The sequence below is a fragment of the Chiloscyllium punctatum genome, chromosome 30 (assembly GCF_047496795.1).
Source record: "Chiloscyllium punctatum isolate Juve2018m chromosome 30, sChiPun1.3, whole genome shotgun sequence".
Classification (NCBI taxonomy): Eukaryota; Metazoa; Chordata; class Chondrichthyes; order Orectolobiformes; family Hemiscylliidae; genus Chiloscyllium; species Chiloscyllium punctatum.
In genome coordinates this window covers 31,548,678-31,560,510 of record NC_092768.1, presented here as the reverse complement: position 1 = coordinate 31,560,510, position 11,833 = coordinate 31,548,678, and the positions used below count along the sequence as shown (strand labels likewise).

General features: G+C 51.3%; 1 non-coding gene across 1 annotated transcript; it reads left to right on the top strand.

Moving 5' to 3' along the window:
• Window positions 1-10,484: 10,484 nt before the first annotated feature.
• On the top strand, window positions 10,485-10,653 carry LOC140455763 (U1 spliceosomal RNA). Its single transcript, XR_011953019.1, has one exon. It is a non-coding gene; the product is annotated as a U1 spliceosomal RNA (small nuclear RNA).
• Window positions 10,654-11,833: the final 1,180 nt, after the last annotated feature.

The following is an 11,833-nucleotide window of genomic DNA, read 5'->3' as shown; positions in this document are numbered from 1 at the left end:
GGGTGGGTTACTCTTCAGAGGGTCAGTGTGGACTTGTTGGGCTGAATGGCCTGTTTCCGTCCTGTGAGGATTCTACTCTATGAATAGTGCCCAGAGTGTGGGGCCTGGACTGGTGGCTGGTTGCTTGCTGTTTTGAGTCAGAGCATGGAGATGAGCAGGTTTGTACTTTACCTCTGTTACACAGGCTCATAACACTGAGAGGCCACATGATCAAGAATTCATGCTGCCTTTTTGAACACCTTTGTATCCCTGGGTCTGTCACTTAAACAGATCTCTGATTGCAACTCACAGCATCCCCGGGAATGGGGCAGACCAAGATTAATCTTTGTGCATTTAGGGAAGAGATAGAATCCCCACAGTGTGTGACAGGCCATTCGGCCCAACAGGTCCACACCAACCTGTGGGCGGCACGGTGGCACAGTGGTTAGCACTGCTGCCTCACAGCGCCAGAGACCCGGGTTCAATTCCCATCTCAGGCGACTCTCTGTGTGGAGTTTGCACATTCTCCCCGTGTCTGTGTGGGTTTCCTCCGGGTGCTCTGGTTTCCTCCCACACTCCAAAGATGTGCAGGTCAGGTGAATTGGCCATGCTAAATTGCCCGTAGTGTTAGGTAAGGAGTAGATGTAGGGGTATGGGTGGGTTGCGCTTCGGCGGGGCGGTGTGGACTTGTTGGGCCGAAGGGCCTGTTTCCACACTGTAAGTAATCTAAAGTAATCTAATCTAAACCCTCCAAAGAGCATCCTACCCACATCCATCTTCAACCCTAACCCTGCTCGCCTCGTGGCTAATGCACCATCCTGCACATCCCTAGATACTGTGGACGATTTAACACAGGCCAATCCACCCTAACCCACAGCCTTGAACACTCTGGGCAATTTACCGTGCCAATCCACCGAACCTGCACATCCCTGGACACAATGGGCAATCCACCTAAGGTGCACATCTTTGGACTGTGGGAGGAAACTGGAGCACCTGGAGGAAACCCACTCAGACACGGGGAGAATGTGCAAACTCCACACAGACAGTTGCCCGAGGGTGGGATTGAACCTGGGTCCCTGCTGTTGTGAGGCAGCTGTGCTAACCACTGAGCCACCGTGCTGCCCCTCGATCTCCACTGTCTTTCTCTCCCTTCCATGTCACCTTCTACTGCTATTGCTGAAGGCATCTCACTTACATAACAATGTAGGAACACAAGAAGTGGGAATGGGACTGACCAATTAAACCCCTTGATTTAATATGACTAAGGCTGAACTCATCTTAGGCTTCAACTCCACTTTCCTGCCCACTCTCCATATCCCTTCAACCCATCACTAATTAAACATCTGTCTATCTCCTCCTTAACGTGAATCAATGTCCTGGCATCCACCACACTCTGGGCGAATGAACTCACAACACTTTGATGGAAGCACTTCCCCCTCATTCCTTTTTTAAATTGGATACCTCTTAGTCTCAATTTTATTTCACTCTCTCATGGGATGTGGGCATTGATGGCTGGGCCCACCATTCACTGCCCGTTCCATACCCTCTGTGACTCCCTTGTTAGGTCCACGACCCCAACACCAACCCACCCTTCACACCCAGCACCCTCCCTTGCCACCACACGAAGTGCAAAATCTGCGCCGACACCCCCCCCCTCACCCCTGTCCAAGGGCCCAAAGGATCCTTCCGCATACAACAGAGATTTACCTGCACTTCCAAACACACATCATCTATTGTGTCCGTTGCTCCCGAAGCGGTCTCCTCCATATTGGGGAGATAGAACGCCAATTTGCGGAATGTTTCATGGAACATCTCTGGGACACCTGCACCAAACAACACCACGTCCCTGTGGTCGACCACTTCAACTCCCCCTCCCACTCCCGCAAGGACTTGCAAGTCCTGGGCCTCCTCCACCACCAGATTCTGGCCACCCGACGCCTGGAGGCAGAATGCCTCATCTTCTGCCTTGGGACCCTCCAACCACACGGAATCAATGTCGATTTCACCAGTTTCCATATTTCCCCTCCAATTCCAGATCCAACTTTCCAACTCGGCACCTCCCTCTTGCACTGTCATAGAGTCATAGAGTCATAGAGATGTACAGCATGGAAACAGACCCTTCGGTCCAACCCGTCCATGCCGACCAGATATCCCAACCCAATCTAGTCCCACCTGCCAGTGCCCGACCCATAGCCCTCCAAACCTTTCCTATCCAAATATACACATCCAAATGCCTCTTAAATGTCGCAATTGTACCAGCCTCCACCACATTCTCTGGCAGCTCATTCCATACACGTACCACCCTCTGCATGAAAAAGTTGCCCCTTAGGTTTCTTTCATATCATTCCCCTCTCACCCTAAACCTATGCCCTCTAGTTCTGGACTCCCCAACCCCAGGGAAAAGAATTTGTCTATTTATCCTATCCATGTCCCTCATGATTTTATAAACCTCAATAAGGTCACCCCTCAGCCTCTGACGCTCCAGGGAAAACAGCCCCAGCTTGTTCAGCCTCTCCCTGTAGCTCAAATCCTCCAACCCTGGCAAGATCCTTGTAAATCTTTCTGAACCCTTTCAAGTTTCACAACATCTTTCTGATAGGAAGGAGACCAGAATTGCACACAATATTCCAACTGTGGCCTAACCAATGTCCTATACAGCTGCAACATGACCTCCCAACTCCTGTACTCAATACCGTGACCAATAAAGGAAAGCATACCAAATGCCTTCTTCACTATCCTATCTACCTGTGACTCCAGTTTCAAGGAGCTATGCACCTGCACTCCAAGGTCTCTTTGTTCAGCAACACTCCCTAGGACCTTACCATTAAGATTTGCTTTCACAAAATACAGCATCTCGCATTTATCTGAATTAAACTCCATCTGCCACTTCTCAGCCCATTGGCCCGTCTGATCCAGATCTTGATGTAATCTGATGTAACCCTCTTCGTTGTCCACTATACCTCCAATTTTGGTATCATCTGCAAACTTACTAACCGTACCTCCTATGCTCGCATCCAAATCATTTATGTAAATGACAAAAAGTAGAGGGCCCAGCACCGATCCTTGTGGCACTCCACTGGTCACACGCCTTCAGTCTGAGAAACAACCCTCAACCATCACCCTCTGTCTTCTACCTTTGAGCCAGTTCTGTATCTGAATGGCCAGTTCTCCCTGTATTCCATGAGATCTAACCTTGCTAATCAGTCTCCCATGGGGAACCTTGTCGAACGCCTTACTGAAGTCCATATAGATCACATCTACTGCTCTGCCCTCATCAACCTTCTTTGTTACTTCTTCAAAAAACTCAATCAAGTTTGTGAGACATGGTTTCCCACGCACAAATCCGTGTTGACTATCCCGAATCAGACCTTGCCTTTCCAAATACATGTACATCCTGTCCCTCAGGATTCCCTCCAACAACTTGCCCACCACCGAGGTCAGGATCACCGGTCTATAGTTCCCTGGCTTGTCTTTACCACCCTTCTTCAACAGTGTCACACCTGTCCATCTTCCTTTCCACCTATCGGTTCCACCCTCCACTCTGTCACCTTCACCCTCCCCCTTCATCGACCTATCGCATTCCCAGCTGCCTTCCCCCCAGCCGCACCCACTCTCCCATTTATCTCTCAGACCCCTTGGGCACCCCTTCTCGTTCCTGATGAAGGTCTTATGCTCGAAACGTTGACTCTCCTGCTCCTCAGATGCTGCCTGACCGGCTGTGCTTTTCCAGCACCACACTCTCGACTCTGATCTCCAGCATCTGCAGTCCTCACTTTCTCCTTGCTGCCAGATCTGCTGAGTTTCTCCACCCCGACCCCGATGTTTGCAGCAGATCTCCTGCACACACTGTATTTGACGTTACTTTTCCCAGGTCTCGGACCTCAGTGGTATTTCGAAACAGGGGCTCGGAAAAACTGCTTGAGTGAAGGAAAATGCAGAAGTGGCATTCATGGGGAGGTAATAAATGGCAGAGAGAAAATTGTACGTGTGGAGAGAATTGCAGGTCATTGTAGGAATTATGTCGGATAGGGACAATCACGTGGCAGTTACTGCGGTATGGAACAATGTGAAAGGGGGGCAGTGATGATTGGAAGGGGTATCTGTGGGGTGAGTGAACGAAAGCTCAATAAACATGGGACTGGACAGAGCAAAATGGCAGATGTTCACTCACACCCTCAAGGATTCTCCCTCTGCTGGACAAATACAGAATTGTCTTCTCTATGGATTGTAAACCAGGGGAGGGGGTGGGATAGAGAGAAAGAAAGAGAGAGACAGGATCCACCAATTTTAGCGTCATCAGCAAACTTACTAACCATATCTCCTGTATTCACATCCACATCACTGATATAAATGATGAAAAACCATGACCTAAATGAGCGGTGGGGCAGCATCTACAGGCTGAATGGTCTACTGTTGCTATCTTGTGAGGGGACCATTGTAACTGTGCAGGCAGCTGGGGTGAATATCTTCCTTAATGCTGGAAAACGGTCAGCTCCACAGACCCCAGCAGATGGATCACTGCCTCCCTCTGCTGGAGTAGCCCCTGCACTGCACATTAGGGCCGGTTGAAGGTCCAGCCCAAAAACAAGTGAAAAGCCCTTCCTCATGAAGGGCTTATGCCTGAAACGTCGACTCTCCTGCCCCTCGGATGCTGCCTGACCGGCTGTACTTTTCCAGCACCACACTCTTCAACTCTGACTCTCCAGCATCTGCAGTCCTCACATTCTCCTACGTTATTATCAGTACACCTCACAAACCTGCTCCTGTTTTGATTACCACCTCTCATCCCCAGGAACACAGGGACAGCAGACCATTTATCCCACCATTTAATGTAGCCATGGCTGATTGAACAGTTACCATTTACTCGCAGTATTGCCATCGTCCCTTTTACCAACGATACCTAAAACTCTAAACTTTAAAGACAGCTAATTCCTGATCTCTTAGGATTCAAATTCCAGCATCTGTCACAATGGGATCGGAACCTGCACCTCAGAACATCTCCTGAGCAAACGACAGGTCAGGGTAACCCTGAGGGTCGATGCCAGTGGGAACATCCTCCACCCACCCTCCAGCTTTGCCATCGGAGGAAGCAGACGTTTCCTGACATACGCAGGGTTGCCGAAAGTGTGCCGAACCTGCGGGAGGCCAGGCCACATGACGGCGGATTGTAAGGTGACCGTCTGCCGAAACTGCAAGCAGGAAGGCCACCCGACCAAGGAATGTAAGGAAGCCAAGAACTGTAATCTGTGTGGAGAGGCGGGTCACATGTACAAGGCCTGCCCAAGACGAGGGGCCACCACCTACACACAGATGGCCGGAGGTGGCAACACGAGCCGTGGACCACCTAAGACCAGCAAGGTACCACAAACCAGCACGGGGACGGTGTCTGGAGGCACCCAGAAGGAAGGGCAGGCTGTAGCAGAGCAGGCGGCAGACAGCGGGGAGATGCAGCAGCCGATCCAAGCTCCTTCAAGACAGACGGAGGAAATGGAAGAGGAGGGATCAAAGGAAGCAGAGGATTGGATTACTGTCAAAAACAGGAAGAGGAAACCTCCCAAAGCCACCCAACGAAGGGGGAAGCGACACCTACACGACGAGGATACAGGCAGCTCTTCCGACGGTGAGGACGGGAGCATGGAGGGTCATCACCAGAGGAAGAGGCAGAGCGCCGTGAGGAAAAAGGAGGGCAAAGCAGGAAAAGACGATCCCTCTGAGGGGATGGGTAAAGGCCTCCCCCGACCTGGTGAGAACCAAGAGGTACCCACCGGCCCACAGCTCCAGGTAACTGGGAGCAGCGGTCCTGATACAGCCCCGCTGTCAGATGGAGAACTGGACTAGACTATGTGGACCCTGGGCCCGACCCGAAGACACCAGAGCGGGGAAATGACTCCAGCGTGGAGCCGGACAGCTACCTCAGCCCTGGGAGGGTCCAGCAGTTTGCCGTCACCACGGGGATGCACACAGCTTCCCCAGAGGGGCAAGACCACCAGCAAATGGACACTGTTCACCTCGTAAACTGTTAAAATGGGGTTAAAAATTGCCAGCATCAATGTGCATAGCATCAAATCGGCCACGCGATGTGTTTCTACGATGGCCTTCGTGGCCAATGTTAAAGCCGATGTCCTGTTCCTGCAGGAGTGTGGGATACCGCACCTCAGCAGTTACAGGAGATGGTCGAGCTTGTGGGCCCATGGGCCGTCAGTTTGGTCAGGGGGCAACGATAGCCTCGCCTCCGGCCTGGGTATCCTGCTGCGAGGAGGCAACTTCACCATCTCTGAGGTTGAGGAGGTGGTGGGCGGGTGCCTCCTCGTCGTGGACATCATGTAGAGGAATGTTCCCCTGAGACTGATTAATGTGTACGCCCCAGTGGGAAAGAGTGAACGGTTGGCCATCTGCAGCAGCTTCCACTGTTGCTGGCTACGTCCAGGCTGGTCATTCTGGCCGGAGACTTCAACTGTATCATTGATGCAGATGGACGATCCGGCAGGGGTGGGGGGGTGGGGAGGGGGTGGATGGGAACAGTAAACTGGACGCCACGTCCAGAGTTTCAACCCCAGGACACCAATGTGAACTTCACCAGTTTCCTCATATCCCCTTCCCACACCTCACCCCAGTTCCAACCTTCCAGCTCAGCACCGTCCCCATGACCTGTCCTACCAGCCAATCTTCCTTCCCACCTACCCACTCCACCCTCCTCTCTGACCTATCACCCCCCCATCCCCATCTCCATTCACCTATTGTACTCTTTGCTACCTTCCCCCACCCTCCCCTCTGACCTACCTCCCCACCCCATCCCCCTTCACCTATTCTACTCTGCTACTTTCTCCCCACCCCCACCCCCTCTCATTTATCTCTCCACTCTGCAAGCTTCCTGCCTCTATTCCTGATGAAGGGCATTTGTTGGTTTGTTGATGAGAGTAAAACTCCAATGTTTATAAATAAAAGCAAATTACTGCGGATGCTGGAATCTGAAATCAAAAGAGAAAATGCTGGAAAATCTCAGCAGGTCTGGCAGCATCTGAAGGAGAGAAAAGAGAGCTGATATTTTGAGTCTAACTGACCCCTTGTCAAAGCTAAAAAAAAGGAAGAAATAGGATGGTATTTATACTAGGCTGAGAGAAGGTATTTATACTAGGCTGGAAGTAAGCGAGTAAATCAGAGACATATAAAAATGATATTTACTTTTTTTATTTCAAAATATACTTTATTCATGTAAATAAATCTTTGGTACTTGTACAATTTTCCATGTCGTTCATAGTTATATACATTGCATGTCTTAACATTACAAAGAACAAATTGAATTGATATAATTTACAGTTATCCTATTAACAGTTACCTTTATTAACTATCCAGTCTCTTGGTATTTGGCTGTGGCTTCAGTGGAACCCACCTACTGAGTGGGTGCCCTGTTATATGAAAGCAAATGAAATTTCTTTAACCCCCAGTTTATGGAGTTACCATTGTCCATTTGACTGTCCTGTGTCTGGGGTGACTTGTCTACATCCCCAAGGTAAGCACGAACTGCTGGACCTTCGCTGGGCTGAGGTAGCTATCCAGCTCCTCACTGGGGTCATTTACCCGCTCTGGCATCATTGAGCCAAGGCAAGGGTCCTCCCTGTCCAGTTCTGTGTCTGACAATGGGACTGTCAGAGGATCACAGCTCTCGGTTGCCTGTAGTTGTGGGGCAGTGGGTACCCCCTGGTTCTCACTGGGTGGAGAGTGACTTCAGGGGGTCTATTGTCTCCTGGTTGGGAGGAAATGCCCTCCTATTTACCGACGGCGCTCTGTCTCTTCTTCTGGTGGTGATGACCTTCTTTGCGTCCAGCTTCCCCCTCCGAAGAGCTGGCCGTCCTTCCCTCGTGCAGCTGTCTTTTCCCCCTTTGCTGGGAGGCTTTGGGGGCCTGGCAAGATTTCCTCTTCCTGTTTTTAACAGGTGTCCACTCCTCTGCCTGCTTGATTACCTCCTCCTCCTCCATTTCTTCCATCTGCCCGGCTAGAGCTAAGATCAGCTGCTGTGTCTCTCCGCTGGCTGCCGCCTCCTCCACTCCAGCCTGTTCTTCTTTCTGGGTGCCACCAGACTCCGTTTCCCTACTGTCCGGGTGGACCTTACTGGTCTTTGGGGGTCCACGGGTCACATTGCCACCTCCAGCCATCTGTGCGTAAGTGGGGGCCCCCCCGTCTTGGACAGGTCTTGGACATGTGGCCCGCCTCTCCGCACAGGTTGCAGCTCTTTTCTTCCTGACAGTCCTTAGTCAGGTGACCCTCCTGTTTGCAGTTCCTGCAGATGGTCACTTTGCAATCCACCGCCACGTGTCCCGACTTCCCACAGGTTCGGCACACTTTCGGCTGCCCTGCATATGTCAGGTAGCCTCTGCTCCCTCCAATTGCGAAGCTCGAGGGTGGGTGGAGGATGTTCCCACTGTCATCGGCCCTCAGAGTTACCCTGACCTGCCGCTTACTGGTCCAGATCCCAATGGGGTCGATCACATCAGTGGCTTCTCCCTCAACTTGGACGTACCTTCCCAGGAAGGTCAGGACATCAGCCGCTGGAACATAGGATATGTATGTATAAAAATGATATTTACATTAAAAATGATATTTACATTTGAATCACGGGCCTGTTTCTTTCACACCAGAGGGTGTTAAAGAATGTGTATCCAGAAAAGGTGGTGCTCTCAGTTTAATGTCACATCCAAACAACATTGAGAAATATTTCCTTGTCCCTGGAATCCTTAATCTTAACCGTGAGGTCTCCTGAAGGAATTGATTTACATGGTGGAACACAGAGGGTGGGAGATTGCAAAGCTGCAGTTTCACAAAAGAAGATTTGTTCAGTTTGTAGGGATTAGGAAAAAGTGATGGCAAAATATCTTTCAAGTTTCACCAGCAAAGCTTAAAAATTGCTTTTATTCGCGTTCACCTAACATTACGTAAACAGTGTTTGATAACAGAGTGCTTCAGGTGTCTGAGAGATTTGTGGGGCTTTGTTTTGGTGAAAGAGGAGTCAGTCTGAAGGGGGCGGGGCGTTCTCGTTTCCGAAAGAAATGCAAATTAGTGCAGCTTCTCCGGGTGCCCAGTGAGTGTAGTATTCAGTGAAACATGAGCTTTTCTCCGGGTGTTCTTTGATCCAGGTGAGAAATGGCGCTGTTGTGCAGACAGGGAACCTCAGGCAGGTGAATTTTCGATTTCCGAAAATGCAGTTAGTGTGAGTGTAAGAGCTATGGGCTGTTGTTGGGTTTGAGCGAGTGCGAGTATTAAGCATACTTACCTGGCAGGGGAGATACCATGATCACCAAGGTGGTTCTCCCAGGACGAGGGTGGGTGGGTGGGTGGGTGGAGGATGTTCCCACTATCCGGAGGGAGCAGAGGCTACCTGACATATGCAGGGCAGCCGAAAGTGTGCCGAACCTGCGGGAAGTCGGGACACGTGGCGGCGGATTGCAAAGTGACCATCTGCAGGAACTGCAAACAGGAGGGTCACTTGACGAAGGACTGTCAGGAAGACAAGAGCTGCAACCTGTGCGGAGAGGTGGGCCACATGTATAAGACCTGCCCAAGACGTGGGGGCCCCACTTACGCACAGATGGCTGGAGGTGGCAATGTGAGCCGTGGACCCCCAAAGACCAGTAAGGTCCACCCGGAGAGCAAGGAAACGGAGTCTGGTAGCACCCAGAAAGAAGAACAGGCTGGAGTAGAGGAGGCGGCAGCCAGCGGAGAGACACAGCAGCTGATCCTAGCTCTAGCCGGGCAGATGGAAGAAATGGAGGAGGAGGAGGTAATCAAGCAGGCGGAGGAGTGGATACCTGTTAAAAACAGGAAGAGGAAATCTTGCCAGGCCCCCAAAGCCTCGCAGCAAAGGGGGAAAAGACAGCTGCACGAGGGAGGGACGGCCAGCTCTTCGGAGGGGGAAGATGGACGCACAGAAGGTCATCACCACCAGAAGAAGAGACAGAGCGCCGTCGGTAAAGAGGAGGGCATTTCCTCTCAACCAGGAAACAACGGACCCCCCGAAGTCCACCCTCCACCCAGTGAGAACCAGGAGGTACCCACTGCCCCACAACTACAGGCAACCGAGAGCTGCGATCCTCTGACAGTCCCACTGTCAGACACAGAACTGGACAGTGAGGACCCTTGCCCTGGCTCAATGACACCAGAGCGGGTAAATGACCCCAGTGAGGAGCTGGATAGCTACCTCAGCCCAGCGAAGGTCCAGCAGTTCGTGCTTACCTTGGGGATGTAGACAGCCACCCCAGAGACAGGACAGTCATATGGACAATGGTAACCCCATAAGCTGGGGGTTAAAGAAGTCTCATTTGCAGGGCACCCACTCAGTAGGTGGGTTCCGCTGAAGCCACAGCCAAATACCAAGAGACTGGATAATTAATTAATGTAACTGTTAATAGGATAAGTGTGAATTTGATTAATTCAATTTGTTCTTTGTAATGTTAAGAAATGCAATGTATATAACTATGAATGACATGGAAAATTGTACAAGTAACAAAGATTTATTTACATGAATAAAGTATATTTTGAAATAAAAAAAAAAAAAGGTTCTCCCAGGACGAGGCTATCCCATTGCACTTCGGGTGTGCTGACGCCTGCGATGTCCCCAAATGCGGGATACTCGACTGCAAAATTTGTGGTAGTGGGGGACTGCGTTCGCGCTCTCCCCTGATTTACAAACAAAAAACAGAACATTCAGCAGAGGGCGCTCATTTCTGTGCTTCATACGGCTTTCTATATACCGTGCATCTATATGGACAGATATGCTGCACGTCTTACACCATCCTCTCTTATATTCAGCTCTGTCCACTTATTCTTCTAAACTGGATGCCACGTTCAGAGCCCTGATGGACACGGTAAAAGATGCCAAGCTGCACGATGTCTTCAGCACCCCTGCAGATGGAGCGCAGCGTAGATGCACCTGGTCACGGGCAGACGGGTCTATCTGCTCAAGGATAGATTACCTGTTTGTGTCCCGAACGCTCTCGGTCAGATCCACCGACGTCAAGCCGGTGTTCTTCTCTGACCACTGCCTCCTGCTGGCCGACTGTCACCTACAGGACGAACAGCGGGCGGGCAAGGGAACGTGGAAACTGAACACTAAGCTGTTGACCCCGGGAAACATCGAAGAGCTCAAGAGGGATTACGCAGGTTGGAGAACCGTGAAGCCCCTCTTTGAGTCTCCAGCGGACTGGTGGGAAACGGTAAAAGGGAACATCAAGAGGTTCTTTATCCTCAAAGGTGTCCAGGAGGCGAGAGAGAGGCGGGGAAAACTGTCCCAGCTCCAGGAAAGTATGCAGAACCTGCTCCTGCTGCAGACGATGGGGGTGGATGTCACGGAGGACCTCAAGGAGGTGAAGGGCCAGCAAGCCTCGCTCTTCGCCTCGGAGGCCTCCAGGATAATCTTCCGGTCCAGGGTCCGCTCGGTGGAGCAGGACGAGACGTGCTCACGTTTCTTCTTCCAGAAGGTGCACAAAGAGAGCTCCGTGCTCAGCAGCCTGAAGAAAGAAGATGGCTCGGTAACGTCATCTCAGGCTGACGTCATGAGGATCAGCAAATCCTTCTACGCCAGCCTGTATGACTCGAAGCCGACCGACAGCGCGGCCTCCCAGTCGTTCCTGTCCTCTATCACGGAGGTCCTAGATGACGGAACACGAGAGAGGCTGGACCAGCCGCTATCTCTGGATGAACTGACCAAGGCCCTCGAGTCCTTCGAAAAGAATAAAACTCCCGGAAGCGACGGCTTACCGGTCGAGGTTTATTCCGCTCTTTGGGACTTGATCGGCCAGGACCTGCTGGAGGTGTATGTCAGTATGCTCCGGGCAGGTACCATGAGTGAATCCATGAGGAA